General features: G+C 42.3%; 1 protein-coding gene across 4 annotated transcripts in view; it reads left to right on the forward strand.

The window, feature by feature from the left end:
• The first annotated feature begins 562 nt into the window (after window positions 1–562).
• SPIN1 (spindlin 1) overlaps window positions 563–15,670 on the forward strand; it is a 47,250-nt gene continuing 32,142 nt past the window's right edge. Inside the window, exons 1-2 of one of the 4 annotated variants that reach the window (XM_080373044.1) lie at window positions 563–901; window positions 1,141–1,380. The gene's annotated coding sequence lies outside the window, so the exon portion shown is untranslated. Of the gene's footprint in view, window positions 902–1,052; window positions 1,381–2,399; window positions 2,552–15,670 lie in introns of those variants that run through there. The other 3 variants (XM_080373046.1, XM_080373043.1, XM_080373045.1) reach the window with 3 other exon arrangements.

Below are 15,670 nucleotides of genomic sequence, written 5' to 3' on the forward strand. Positions count from 1 at the left end.
CCGTGGCAGTCAAGAAACTTGCTGCTTCTCATCTACGTATCCCGGGATTTAACACCAATAGTTCAGAAGATGACACTTATCTGTGGTCTAGCAATTGCTGAACAACAGTCCTGACTACCTGCAGGTTTTCCATCAACTGCCCTCTCAGGTATTCTCTCTTAGCCTACTGGAAGCCAAAAGCTGGGAGGACAGAGGACAATCTATCAGGACCGTGTGAAGAACTTGTAACCAGTGGTTTTTTTTCAGCTGGGATTTTTGAAGTGTTCCTCCAACCTGTTTTTTGTTTCCCCGTTCCATAAATGAAAAAAAGGGTATGTTTTTAATGGAATCCTTTATGTGTTGCAGGAAATACTCCTTCTCCACCCCAGTAACATTGCCTCTCTTGCAACAAGAAAACAATTTAGTGCAAAATGCAGTCTTTTGCTTTTCTTTCAGACAGCCTCTATTACTTATGCTTTGCCTCATCAGATGAAATGCTAGCCAGCCTTCTGGTACCTGCACACTCGGGCTTCTCTGTACAAACAAGACCACCTACGCTTCCCCAGATCACCTACACACTGAGGACTGGAAGATGACCCGGGACACCGCAGAAACCCACTGGAAAGTGCTGGGCACCAGGAAAACCCGCAGAGCAGCAGCCATGGCCCTGGGCCCCAGGTAGGCCGCGGCCCCAAGGCCTGCCCGGGGAGGAGCCGCTGCTGGTGAGCGGCACCGCCACCACTGACCGCGGCGGCCCGCCCGTGAGGCGGCGCCGGCGCGCTGCGGAGCAGAGCGGGCGGGCAGGCAGGCGGGGCGAGGGCCGCCCGCCACCTCAGGGCCGGGCGGGCCGTGTTTCGAGGAGGCCTGGCACTCGGCGACCCGCCGGAAGGCTCCAGGAGCGGCCCGCGGCGCCGCCGTGATGGTGGGTAGCGGGCAGGGCGAAGCGGCGGCAGGCGAGCAGCGGGCAGCGGCCGCGGGCGCGCAGGCGCGCTGCGATCGGCGACGGCGGGCGGGACAGGGAAAGCGCTTCCTCCGCTCCTGTCGCAGTTTGGGAGCCGCAGTGCGCCTGCGTGCCGGCGGGAGGGGGCTGGGCGGGGGAGGAGGGCGGGGCCCGGCCCTGTGTTTTGAACGGCTCGATGCGGGTGGCTCACTATTTGGCAGGAAGGTGAGGAGGCCTCTATCCTGGCGGCGGAGTTCGCGTAGGGCAAGGGGGATCCAAATGTGGCAGAGGCGAGCAGGAGGCAGCGGCGGCGGAGGGGGGCAAACGAGACAAGGGGAGCGGCCGTCCCCGCTGCCACCGCAGAGGAGCTGAGCGGCCTGGCCAGGCAGAGAGCCGCGGCTGCAGCGCTGGCACCCCTGGGCCGCCTGCCTGGTACCCCCGGACGCCCGTCCCGCCGGCAGGTGAGTGAACGGGGAAGGCGGGGGGGGGAGGGGAGGGAAGCGGGGGGGGAGGCGAGCGCAGCCCGTCGCGCCGCCCTTGGCCTGGCCCGGCCCAGTACCTGGCAGAGCCAGAGGGAGTCGCTGTGGGGGGAGCCGGAGCTCCCAGCCCAGCCTCGCCTCCCCTCCCCCGGGGCTGACATGTATCCACCCGCGGCGTCCCGTCCCGTCCCCGCGCCCCCTCCTCTGCCGTGGTCCGGCGCCCCTCCGGTACCACCTCCGGCCCCCGCCTCGGCGGCGCGCCCGGAAGACGCAGGAGGCGGGCGGCAGCGGTGCCGCAGGGGCCCTGGGCTCGTGTTGCCGTGTCTGCCCTCCCTTCCCCCGCAGCGCCCTGGCTGCCTGGCACCCCCCACCTTTCCGGGCTCCGGTGGGCTGCCGCCCTTCCCTGGCACGGGTCCCGCTCCACATCCACCCTCCGCACCCTGCCGGAGCGCAGGGGTCGGGGCCGCCCCGCCCCCCCCGCCTCTGCGGCGCTATTGTATGTGGGCTGGGGCCCGCCGAGGGGCTGCCGGCAGATAAGCATCCCCCTCGGCAGCGCACGCCAGGGGAGGCGGAGGCGGGGGGAGCGTGCCCCGGGCCCCCGCGGGGAAGCAGGGCGAAGGGGGCGTGAGTGCGGCGGCGGGGCCGGAGCGGGCCGGGCCGCGCCGCGGCAGCCGTAGGGGGAGCCGCCGCCCCGGGCTGGCAGCGGCGGGGCTGCGGGCTGCGCTGCCGCGGTGCGAGGCGGCCCGAGTGCGCGTGTGTGTGCGTGAGTGTGTGCGCGCTCCGCTCGGGCTGCGCTGGGATCCTTTGTCTGCTGCTGCCGCCTTCTCCTCCTCCCTCCCTCCCTTCCCTCTCTCTGTGCCTGCCTCTCCTCCCTCCTCGCCTTCTTCTCTCCCTCCCTTCGTTCCCCGCGCTCCCAGACTCCAAGCGCTGCTGCAGCTGCAGGTTTGTAAATACTGGACCAACACACACACAACATGGCTGACGCTCGCCCTGCTCCTCCACCAGGGTCTCCGCCTTCTCCCTCTGCCTCCGCCGCTTAGCTTTTCCTCTGTTTAGGCTTTTGTTTCTTCCCCCTCCCCCCGCATCTCCCATCCAAAAAAAAAGAGGAAAAACAATTCACCCTTCTTATTGCGCGCATGGCGGGATTTCAAGGGTAAGGATCCTCGCTTTGGAGGCTTTCTCCTTTCGTTTTGCTGTTTACAACAAAATGAAACCTAAAATCAAAGGGGATTTCGGAACCTGGCAAGGCCTGGGGTGAGGGAGGAAGGGAGGGAAGGAGGGGGGGGAACTGGGTGAGCCCCGCTGAGAGAGGCTTGATTGGAATGTGCGTATCTTTTTCTCTTTTTGGGTGGGGGGAGTGCTGGCAGAGATGAATACTGTGTTACACTTGCGGAATGATCCAGGGCCGTTTTCTTTCATTTGAGGACGTAGTTCGGTATAAGGTGTCAACTCAGCACAGTCACATTAGAAAGACCTGAACTAGTTATGTCAGAATAGGCATTGTGTAGGTAAAAACCGTAGCATAGGCTTTTTTGATTTCTTGGCATTCCCTGTACCTCCTTGTCCGTATCTTAAGCAGCTTGGAAATTGTGGGATAAAAACTGGAATTAACACTTGACAGGTCTTTGTGTTGCTAGTTTTCTGTCACATTAATTTGCCCTTGTGATGACAATAGCATAAACCGAAGCATTTCCTTTTTGCTTAAAAGGAGCGCTGAAGGTTTTTTTTAAAAAAAGACATGGCATTGTGAACTTAAGTGAGCTCCCAAACTAAAACAAGACAGCATACTTCTGACCTCTACTAACACAAGGCAAATGCTCAGTTCAGTACCCCCCACCTCAGTTATTCAGAGCACCCTCTTCTGGCTTTGATGAATATGGCTTTTTTTTTTGCTTGTTTATGATGTAAAACCAAAATAACATTTGAAGGTACATTGTTGAGGGTATCTAAAGTGATCTGCTGCGGAACAGATTTATATATAGGTTGGAAGTTAAGGGTGAATGCTGAAGGAGCAAAGACATGATGCTTTATGTTGCTTTCTAGACATGTTACTTAATTCATAGTACATGTTTAATTTTTCAAAGATTGAATAAAGGCCGTGTCTTTAAATACAATCATATACACATAAATAGCCCTGGCCTCTGTTAATATCTGAGCGCAGCCCTGAAGTAACAAATGTCCTAGCTCTGTCGTCTTTGTCTACTTTGCTTTGGAAGCTTCTAGTGGAGGAGCACTGGCATGGCATTACAGCTTTTACTGAGACAGGAATAAATACTCCACTTTCATGCTGGAATTAAGTATCATATATCAATACTTTTTTCTGCTACTTTTTTCATCCCCGTTAAAAAGCGTTGATTAATCGGAGGTGAGGAGAAAATAATTTATAATAATAAGCTTACAGCAACATTAAGACTTGAGTGGAGTCATCCAAGTTACAAGATCATTTTGGAATGTGTACCTACGTCATGGCTTCTGAGCCAACTGTACTACTTCTAGATGGAAAAGTCCGAGCAAAAGCCTGTAACTTGAGTAGATCCCTGCAACAGTCACTTTTTTTTTAACATTTAACAACCTGAAGGCAATATTGGTAAAGCTAGAATAGTTTACCAGTTGTGGCTAATTAGTCATTCATTACGATAGACACCAAATGTTGAAATTAATGCTGTCCTTAAGTGTGAAATGTACTGAGGTATGCAGCTTCTCTCTCAGAATAGGCCTTTGGATACTTAAGCTGATTCTTAGGCTGAAGAGCAAAATAATAGACTATCCAAAACACATCCATTTAAATAATGGATCACTTAAAAATAGTCGCATTTGTTAACTCTGGTACATTGTAGTTTTGTTGCTAGAACTGAATTTTATTCTGTAAAATTCAGCTCTACTTCATTAACTTTGTGAAGGTTTTTTGCCAGTAGCATCTTTGCTATAGCTTGCAATTGGGTTCTTTTCCATGACACCTAGATTTTGGTCTCGGTTGTGTTGATTTGGTCAAATATCATTATTATGGGCCTTCATATCCCGTGAATAGCTGACCTAGTTTAAGAACTTGCCTTGTTTCTTTGGTATCACCAAGTGAAGACACTAGAGTGTTTTTGTCATTGTGGGTAAAACTAGGTAGTGTTTGACCAAATTAAAACCCTGCTACTAGTAAAATCTAATTTTCCAAAACTGTTTACTTTTTCCTATTGGGAGGTGAGACTGACAAAGAAGACAACTGCAAGAAAGGCAGTCTCAGTGATCAGCTTGCTGGACAGTGTTAAAATTAACTGATTTCTTTTAACAAAAAACACTTTTCAATGCACCTTTGATCAATAAAATCATGACTTGGTGTAGTTCTAAATATTTATGAAATTACCAATTAAAATAAAAGGTCCGAAGGGTAATAAACACTTCTAGTTCCTCTTATTCTTCAATACTCTTCGTTTATTTTCTTAGTCTGACTAGTGTTCTTCCATAGACTTATTACTCTGTATCTCTCCTTGCTATCTGCTGCGAAGCTGCACTCTTTGACATGTTCAGATCTGTGAACATATAGCTGATGCAACAGCTGTTTTAAAGTGGTTTTTAATGTAGTGCATAATTTGCTTAATGTTTGACAAATGAAAGATTTTTCAATAAGATTTTGTTTTCTGAAGAAAACAAGCAGCCATTTTTTTTTTTCTCTTTTTAGAATGAAGGTTGTTGCTGTAAACTCTTCATGCTTTCATTTTGGTTTCCCATGCCTCCTTTCCTTTCTCTCCCCAGGTATTGGAAAGATCAAACTTAACTTCTTAATGGTATGGCATGAGAGTATGTTTTTGCAGATGGCTAGAACTGACTCAGCAAAGTGGTTTAAAAAACATCTTTCAAAAGCTGTTCACTGAAGCTGAACGAAGGGAGAAAATCACTATTATGGAAATTTATTTCCTGTTGTGTGGTTACATAGCTTGTTTCTCTCTGAGAATTTTTTTTTTATTTGTTGGTTTTACCGTTTCCCTTCTCTTACTGCTCTCCAGAGTTCAGTGGCTTTATGGTTGGAAGGTGAGTGCTGATCCTTCTGGACACTGGTTTTCCTAATAAGTACTTTCTGCATATCAAGATGTGCCCCACTTGCTATCCAGATACTACTTAGGTGTCAGCATACCATGTGACTTAAAAGAATGAGGAATTAGAACTTCCTTGTATAAGTGTGCAGACTGGGTCCTTCCACATCTCTATGACATGGATAAATGTTGAGTTTATTGAAACAGCATAGCTACCTGATTGCTATTTATCTACGGACAGTTGATTGTAGAGATGAAGTGTCTCATCATGGATCCATTTCAAGCAATAGTGAAATAATGTAATTAAAACTTCCTGCTTTCATCGTGTGTGGGGGTTGCAGTTAAGTTTCCATTGTAGTGTAAAATGTGTATTTGCTGATGGCATGTGGAATTCGGGAGACGGATTGATTTGGCTATCAGATTGTGGAGAATGGTTCTTCAAATCCAACTTAACCTTTATAGGTTTCTTTCCTGTAATATATATTGTGAAACTGCAGTAAATCTATGCTATATGTTTGACTTGCTTGGAAACTTTCTTGAAACAGGTCCACAAAATGCTGAAATGTATAGAAATTGTCATCATTACTTGTGGTGACTGCTAGCCTTAATTACTATGTAATCATATTCTAATTTTACAGTTATTGCAAAGTGGTTCAGATATTGTTGAAATCTGCTTGGTGTTGAGATCTGCTTGCAGAATAGGAGTTACTGGGAGTATACTGTAAGCACTTAACAAGTAGGTTTTTGTAGTCTTCTTGGTACGACTATAAAGCTTATAAATCCTCAAGAGCTGATTAGCTCTCGGTTGTCCTGTTTGCTTGAGTTTTGTTTGCTTGCTTGCTGGGTGGGTTTGTTTGTTATTAAATGTTACTGTTGAATATTCCTATACGGTATTCAAGGTCTGCACCTACAGGTACTGGTGAGAGCAGTTACTTATATCAAGAGCAGTTCTGTGGATTTCAATCATTTATAAGTACTTAACTTACACAGAATGACTGCTGAGCTTTAGAACTCTGGCTCTGTATGTTAGTTTGAACAAAATGGAGTTGTATCATTTTAGGTACTCCTTTGCAGTTCTCCATGAGTTTTCCAGCTGTTATCACATTCCTGATTACGATGGCCTTGCACAAGGAGAACACTAGTATCATGGTGACGAACTGTTGAGTCTACTTGCTGTCCTTGAAATCATCGCTTTGTTTTCACTTCACCACTTCTGGCCTAGCTGTATGCAAGTCCTAGTCTGTGACTGCATTGGGTCTGGTAGTCCCTTTCTAACGGTGCCAGCTACTTCAGCAGAAGGGCCTTAGGTTCAATCACTGCAGCTGCCTTTCTTGAGGGGCTGGTAGTGTGTGGTAACCTAATTGTACTTTAATGCTGGTTTCAGGATGTTTGTTTTAGTGTCAGAGTGTTGGGGAACCTGTCTGGTGAAGTCGTGAGACTGCTTTTATGCACAAGTTTGGAATGAAAGTACTCTAATAAAATCTGTTGCCTGCTTTAATGTCACTGGTGGATCTTCCATCCTTTTGTTTTCAGAGAGTCTTTCTAATTGTTCAGAGGTAGTCTTGAATCCTGAGATCCTGATCTTGGCAAATAATTATTTAACTTTGGGAGTAGCCTATTAAGATGACAGTTCCCTCTGAATGTGTACCTTAGAGGCTTTTTATTCCTAACCATTGTGTTGCTTTTTCTCTCTTAGATTCTTGTTGGAGCAGAACAATTAGTAAGTGAATACAGGGAATGTTTGTATGTTGTATCTGTTTTACAACCTAGTTAACAGAGCAATAAAGTGTAACATTACCTGGAAATTTAATGGCCACCACTGATGCGGCTTCTTAAAATGATACCACTCTACCCAGATGTGGTGAGTCCTATATAAAATGAGTAATTTTTTTTCCAATTATGTTCTTCAACTTGTTCTAAAGCATAGTAAGCTGTTCTGGCTGGTCTGTGCCATCTTGTTGAAGTCCATACAGTTTCACCTATACAGACTTTAATTTTACTCCCTTTCAAAAAAAAAAACAACCCAAACAAGCCAACTTTTTTTCCCTGTGAACTTGTATTAATCCAATTTAAATGTAAAAATTAACTTTACTGGATCATAGTGTCTTACCCCAGGTGAGTAAGAACTAAAAGATTTATTAGATGATAGATTTCTGGTCTGGTATTTATTAAAATCAAATAATTATTTCTGTTGCAAAACTCATTTTCCCAATTTAGTAGTTATGTTCCTTATACAGAATTCTTCCCTAGTATTCAAAACAAGGGTAGCTTAAGTCTGGTGTATAATCTTGGGTTTGCTGTTGTGATTTTTAAATATCAAAATTTCCAGCTTTCTATATTCAATGAAAATGTTGAGAGTCAAGTAGCATAGGAGAAGGCATGTTCTAGAATCGTTCCTTGCTGACATTGCTGTTAAGTTTTCTTGATAACCTTTATCCAAATGCCTTGACAAAAAATGTCTGCTAAAATTCAGTAAAGTGCTTTCTAGTATGCAGAGGTTAAGTACTTACTATATATGGAGAAGTACTGTGTCTGTTCTTCTGCGAGTCTGGAACTTCTCTGATCTTCAGCTTGAACTGTAAAAATGTCTGCAGATTAGACTGTCTTTATTCAATTTTCTAGGAATGATAAAAATAAATAAAAATAACACTTGGAGGATGTAGGTTGTGATACTTGTATAACTACACTTGGAAGACAGTTGGCTGTGTCTGTATGATTCTGGACAATTCTTTGCCTGTCCTGTTTCATAACCACTTGTGGTTTAGGCAATGATCTGAACATCAAAGTGAAACCGGAATGGGAGCAAGTATATTAGAGATTAATTTACTACTTCCTTCTCCAAACCTTCTAGTTGCAGAAAGCTAAGCATTTATTAAATGGATATAATTACTTCTTTCTTCATTAATCCTCTTCAGAAGTTCTTTGTCTTAATGGTGAAAGATCACACACAAATTCATTAATGGTTGTTTTATTGTCAGTGGAACTGGTTTTGGAAGATATGATCAGCCAAAATCCATGCTTTGACGAGAGCATATGAAAAGAAAAAGCTTAACAGTAAATTCTGCCTTTCATGTGACTTCATAGACATTGAACTCTTAAAGTGCTTTTCGGGTTAAGGAATATGCAGATTTTTTTATATACTTGGAAACCATAGATTGTTGGGTACTCATGGTTGACATCACATTGGTAGCAGGAGGGAGCACTCAACAGTGGCTGTCTAAGCACTCATAGCTTAGCTGCTGGAGGGAGGAAGAAAAGGCTTCTCTAGCAGTGAATAAAGATAAAATCTCTTTTAGTCCCTAGACTGCAAGTGTATACCTCGGGTGAATTCCTTCTGTCTTCTGCACCCCCCATTTTTTTAGTAAAAGTATACTTTACATTAATGTTAGGTGCCAGCCATAAGACAGAGAGGGCAGGCGGACTGTCTTCTGGTTCGTGGGCTCTCCTAACTGTTGAAGTTGGGGAGATTCATTCCTACCCTCACTTACACCTGTGGTTTGTTTGCAGAGACATGAGATAAATTTATGTTATTTCATATCACTAGGGACATGTGGCTGTATTAATAATGGATGAAAAGTACATTTTCAAATAGGAGTGTCTTGCTGTGACCTTGGTGGGGCACCAGGAGTGAAGGAAGCACTGCATCACAGGTCCTTTTAAGCTATATGCTTGAAGAACAGAATTTATATGGATTAATTTGAGGGTGAGGTGGGTTGCTTTGTTTTTCCCCATATATATAAAATTAATTGAAGGCAGAAAAGGGAGGTGAGTGTGAGACTTTACTATGAATAAACATCCTAATTTTCAGTCAGGCTTGTAACCACATTTCTGAAAGATTTATACTTGGGCTGGGGTGGCATAAGGTTAAATTTGAAGTAGCAATCAGCATAAAAGGCAGAGGAATGGTTATCTGTTCTTATGTCTGCTCTGTTTATCTGTAGGGCAGACTCCTAGAAAACTTTACCCGCTTTTATGGGAAAGGATATCATGCCTTCTGAGATCCTGTTTTCATTGGAAGATACCTCATTCTTTTCCCTTTTTGAATTTCTGTTTCTCCCCTTCTGCTTCTCAGTTGAATAGACTCAACCTTGTTTTGAGTACTATGGGACAATTTAGTCCTGTCTGCAAATAAGTGTGTGCATTTCCAAAAGGAAGAAGGGATGTGGGTTTTTTGGGAGGGCACTTTTTGTTGTTACTGATACCTAGACTGCTGCAGGATCTCAGGAGACACAATAAAGTGTTTATATTGGTGAATCTAGTTCAGGTTAGATATAAAGCTTTCTGGAGAGAAAATTACGTTACAGAACTAGAAACAGAAAAGATTACATCTTGCTGCTGAAAGTTCTCGCTCTTACTGTTATCTCCAGTCTGGGTTCTTCACCCCGTGTGCAAGAGCTGACCTACACACAGAGCAGACCAATTTCTTTATTGTGTATCTGTGCAGAGATGGGTGCTGGGTGGTAAATCCACAAAGCTAGCACACCTCTTAACACATGGCAAAACATTTTATTCCCTTTGAGTAATTGTTTATAATTAACATGTAGTCACACCTAATTCTCACTAGCTCAGCCTCATCTCCATTTAAAGGTACAGTATTCTTTTCACCACCCACTTTTTGTGGGGAGGGGGCTTTCTTTGCTTGAGGGTGGATTTTCTAGTATGCTAATTAGGATGATTCACACATTGTGCCAGAAATTTTCTGTTTAGTCTCATTAACCATTTGGCTCTCCTTTTTATTTTTATTGTTATTTCCTAGAGTGAAGGGAGAATGAATAGACACCATAAATACATGATATATTGTTAACTACTTGTAAGGATTAACTAACATCCTTTATTTTTAAAATTCTTCCTTGTTTTTTCTTTATACTTTTTTTTCCTCTTTTTATTTTTAAACTAAGTAATTCTTGTGTCAATATGAAACAATGGCTTCTCATCTGATCACAAGAAATGGCCCCAAAACAGAAAACTGACCTTCCTGAGTTGTTCTTCACCTGGATTCTTCCATTAGCAAAGCAAAAGAAAAGGAAATAAGGATAGAGTGCTGAATAAGAGTAGGGATGCATTGCATGTTATTTGTAAGGGTTGATTAACATTCTTCATTTTTCAAATTCTTTCTTGTCTTTCATTATAGATACTTAGATGTGTCTTTTTTTAAAGTAAATAATTCTTGTATCACTATCTTGATTGATTTACTTTCTCATTTCCATTCAAGCTGCATGCATAGTGCAGTAATTTCAAAGCACGGGTTTTGATCAGAGCTTACTATCAAAGTCTAAGAAAGGAGAGCATGTTTGCTGCGGTACGAGCAAGGTATGGTGGGGAACAAACGATTCCAAGGTGGTCCTTATTCTTAAAGTGTTGGCTTCCCTCTTGCCATCATTTTATCACACTTTTGTGCTACTATAGAGAAAAGGGAGTGTTCTAAAATTTTCAAATATATTTAAACTATGCAGGTGATCTCTTAAAGTACCTTTTTTTTTCACAGCCCAGTAAATAACTCTTCAGAGAAACTTGGAACAGTTCTTCAGCCTTTTAAGTACTTCAAGATCTTCTAATTTGTTTCATGACTATGTGAATACCAGTTTCAGAACTAGTACTGTGTGTATTTTTCTTACGTGTTTTAAAAAGCACCAGCAGTATGAAGATCGGTCAGTTCTGATGTCTGCACTGCTTTTCGGCAGTCAACTGGTTTCACAGCTTGATTTTTCTTTCCTGATTGTCCTGCCTCTCCCCACACACCCCTCCCCAGCTTATGCACAGTGTGTTGTGCTTCCCACCAAAAGTCTGAAAGATCTGTGTGTAAGCAAAGAAAATACCATTTAATGTCACAATGCTGATGGCTCTTATGTTTCTTAGAAAAAAGTAAGATCAACAGTTCAGTAAGTTACCATTGTCCCTACTCACAAATCCAGTGTTGACTGTGGTACTTACTACTATTACGAATCCTTGATACCTTTTCTCTAGTGCTATATGACTCTTCAAGTAACAATTTTTCTTTTAAAGTGCTGGTTTTCCAGTGATCCTCCAAATTTATCAAAAGCATTGTAGTTAGCTGTGGCTAAAACTCATAATACAATGCTGAATTTTGTTTTCAGTGCCTTGCTGTTACTGTGTATTACAACTTTGGCATCTGTTGCAGCTATTCACCATTTAAGCTGATAATCTGTTTAGGCTGAGATTCATATTAACATTGTAGACAGTCAGTGAATATTCTACAGGTGATCTGGAAAAAAGGAAAAGCACATTATTGCTTAGTAGCCACAGCAAGAGACTTGCATTTTTAGTAGTGATTCGCATTTCCAGTGTAAACAGTTACTTGAATACATGTATGAAAACTGCTTTAATCTAAGCTAAAATGGCTGAAGGTGAATGAAATAGTTAAGACTAATTCAGTTCACGACTGATTGCTCAGCTTTTTCAAGACACAGATTAAAGGCAAGAAATAGTTTTCCCTGAGCCCTCTTTTTGTTGGGGTTTTTTTTCCTGATCGTTGTGAAGATAGGATGAAAATCACTCCTGATTTTAAGTTGTCTAAAGACATCTATAAGCTTTTCTAAAAATAAAATGTGTAGGGAGACATTTTTTCTGTTTTCTGAGTAGAGAGAGCTTGGAGTCTCTGAATCGGTGTGATTGTGCTTCAGTTTGCAGAACGTTACTGTTTACTCTTTCATTGCAGTAATTACTACCAATACTATTTGTCCATTTTTTTTGTGGCTGGAGGAGGCCATAGTTTACCCAATAACTTCACTCTAATTCCTCCCCCTACTCCCAGCTGATATAAGAAACACAACTACATTTTTATCGGGCTGAAGGCAGTCAGTATCTGTGTCCAACAGAGATCCAAGTTAACATTAAACACTGTCGTGATTGTGGTTACTATGGTGTTGATTATGGGAGAGGTTTAGGCATGTGTGTCTCAAATCTGTAAATGAATGGTCTCATAGTGCAGCTTGTGATGGTTTTGGATGTTCACAGAGCAAGTGTGGATAACTGTTTTCTAACCTGATCTCTCAGCATTTTGTGGCCTTGATTTTTTTGCTTTTAAGTGCTGAGTTACTATTTATTTGTCAATATCCTTACTGGTTACTTAAAATGAGGTTCATAACAAATTTTGGCTTTCTGATCAATTCTGTGAATAATAGCTTGTCCTAACAAGAATTTTGAATGCATATGCATTTTTTCTGCTTTTAAACTGGTAGGTGGTATGTGCTCCAGCACATAAGTATTGCTGTGTAATTGGCTTGTGCTCCCCCCCAAATTGGTGGCCTGCCACTGCTCATCTTAAAGACAAATAATGAATATGTTATGAATAAGTTACAGAACAGCTGAAGAATTTGGATGTTGACTGTAAGAATCAATGATTATTAAAGCATGAACTGTCGCCTCTGAATGCAGGAAACAAAGTATGTTTGTGGGCCTTCATGAATAAAGTTGTAGAAGCCTGCTGAATTAGAAAAAAGTGTTTCAAGTATGTCAGCAAAATATTTGCTCTTGCAAAACTGATGTCACAAATTCTGAAGTTTGGCTTAGGAAAATATTTTAATAGCACTTATTTTCAATTTTGTGTTGCACTGGCATCTTCTCAATGTGCTCTAGGCTCTAAGGTCTCAGAACACATGTCCAAGAACAATTTGTTACTAGTGATTTAAAAAGCTTGAAAGTGGTCTGTGAAATGGCAGATTTCCCTCCCCCCGCCCCCCCCCCCCCCCTTAAAATATGTTGTGAAACTTAAAGTCCATCAATGTGAAAGGTGTATATAGCGGCATTACTAGACTGAATCGTTGAGAACTGGCTGTTGTACACTTAAAATAGCACTTAGAAAGATCAGCCGGCCTCCTGAAGAGGTGTGAACCCAAGGGTGTGATTTGCTGTGATTAATTAACGTAACAGTCTTAGCTAAGTGCAGTAAGTTACCACTTCATTACCTTCTAACGGCAAGGTTAGGTATGTTTGCCCTGGGCTTGCTCTTCCAGAATGTCTGGGTGATCCTTCTGACTTTGGAGAAACGTTTCTCAGACTGACACAATAGCAATTAAGTCTAGTCTTCAAACAAAGGCTGATGACCTAAGTATACCCTATGAGGAGACACTTAAGCAGAGAACAGAGAACCTTATTTTTTCATATAGACATTCCCTCTAGCTTCCAGGGACCTGTCTTTGTAACTGTTACCAAATCAAACTGAGCGAACTTGCTTACAATTATGATAAACTATTAGGTCAGCTCCCATCTGTAAGAGCCTAAGTGAGGACAAAATACTTGCATTACAAAACTTAAAGTTCACTTGCATTTACTGTAGAAATAGCAAGCATAGGGCTTGTACAGTAACAAGATGCTGTTATTGTATCCTGGACAGTGGTTATGTTTGTGCATCTTTTTTGGATTTGGGGGAAGAGGATATCTACCTATCAATAAAGAGAAGATAATCAGCTTTGTATTTGCCACCATGCAAAAGTGTGCAACTTCAGGCAATTACATTGACCAGTCACAACTGGTTACCTTGGTGTCTGTGCGTGTTCTTGCCTTGTGGTTAAATGCAACGTCATTTGCAGTAGTCTGAACAATTAGGAGTGAGTTAAAATTTGCCTTTGGATAAAGAGGTGCAGGGAAGGTTCTCTTGGCTTTGAATAATACTAGATGTCGTCTTAAAATCTTTTATAAAAGGGTTATCTTGTAAGATCTTTTTCAGACATGGAGGACTGATTATTATTACATGATCAGTCAGTCAGTTGGAACATACACAGTGTTTAGTGAGTAGGTTTGCATTGCCTGTAAGAGGAATTACATGGATGCTTTTATAAAGTCATTGTGCTTCCGGGTCCTGGTGTTACCAAAATCTTGGAATAAAGAACTTATCAACATCAATATGATGCAGATAAGCAGGCAGTTCTTTATTAACGGCCGGGTGTGGGAGTGAGTCCTCTCATGATCAACGCACGCCAAGTTTCAAAATCATACACCTTACATAGGACTTACTGATACATATTCATTAAGTATTCATGCATAAACACAGTATTTTCCGAAAATCATTGACATATTCCCCCATATGCGGTTCTGCGCAGTAAAGGTTAGAAAGGTCTGGAAATGGGTCTGGGGTACGATTTGGGTAGGTGGTATATGAGTCATTGGTCGCGATCTTCCCCTGCCGGAATTAGCTGTTACTAAAGTTCACGGTTTCTTGGCAGGTAACTAAGAGTTGCTTGACTCGACTCTTCACAGTTCTATTAATTCTACATTCTGACACCTCAATACATTCTCCTAGGCTACACGTAAACATTGCATCCAATCATGAAACTGTTATCTAAGTTCTAAACGTTCCTACTAGGTGATTATGACCAATCCCTTCGGCCTTGGTATGAGGCTGTACAGAGGATTTCATAGTAGCTGTCGGTTGCTATGCAAACACAAATTCCACTAAAATATTTCTTATAACTCTATATGCCTATTAAAATCAAATGTGGTTAATAATTCTGACTATTAGCAGATATGTAACACTGGTACATTGTGTAGTTACAGGAAGAATAGTAGCAATGGGGTAAAAAGAAATTAGGTGGTACCTTGATATTACTAAGTAAGTGATAAACTTTACCACTCTTTTTGAAGCTGTTCGGCTGAACTCTCATAGGTGTTGATGATGGTTCTATAGTAGGACAGAACACTGAAATTGAGCTATGCCTTCTGTTGCCATAGATAAATAATTCCATAATAGACAAAAGAGGTTGTGCTTATCCATGCTGCTTGAGGGAAGAGTAGACCAGAGCTCTAAACCAACTCTTTAAAAATGCTCTATGCATGTGTCTTTATTGTTCTGCTACTGAAGGTGCACATAATATTGCAGTGATAGGCATTTTTTTTTCTCCGAACTTAGTCTTGCTGTGCCAAAGAATGACTGAGAGGTTTGTGTACAGGTAAATGTTTTTCTCAGCTGTTGCAAAGGAAAAAGACTATAAAGTGTTTGGGTTTTTTTTATTTAAAAACCTGTACATGAATTAATGTGGAACTTAATTTTTATGTTGACAGGTATATTCTGTTTTTTTAATGAAGCTGTTTGCAAACTCCTTTGGCACTAGTTAGTTCTTTAGTCTTTCATTAGCTTGATTCCTGTTCAGTTGGAAAAAAACCCCACTGTGTCTGTTTTTAATACCAAATTGCAAATCCAATTTTTTGTATTCTTGTGTTCAATTTTTGGTATGTATTTTTTGGACTAATGGGAAACAAGGAATTTTTCAAAGGGCAAGCATATGGCAAAATGT

Source organism: Falco punctatus (genome assembly GCF_963210335.1).
Source record: "Falco punctatus genome assembly, chromosome: Z".
NCBI classification, from domain to species: domain Eukaryota; kingdom Metazoa; phylum Chordata; class Aves; order Falconiformes; family Falconidae; genus Falco; species Falco punctatus.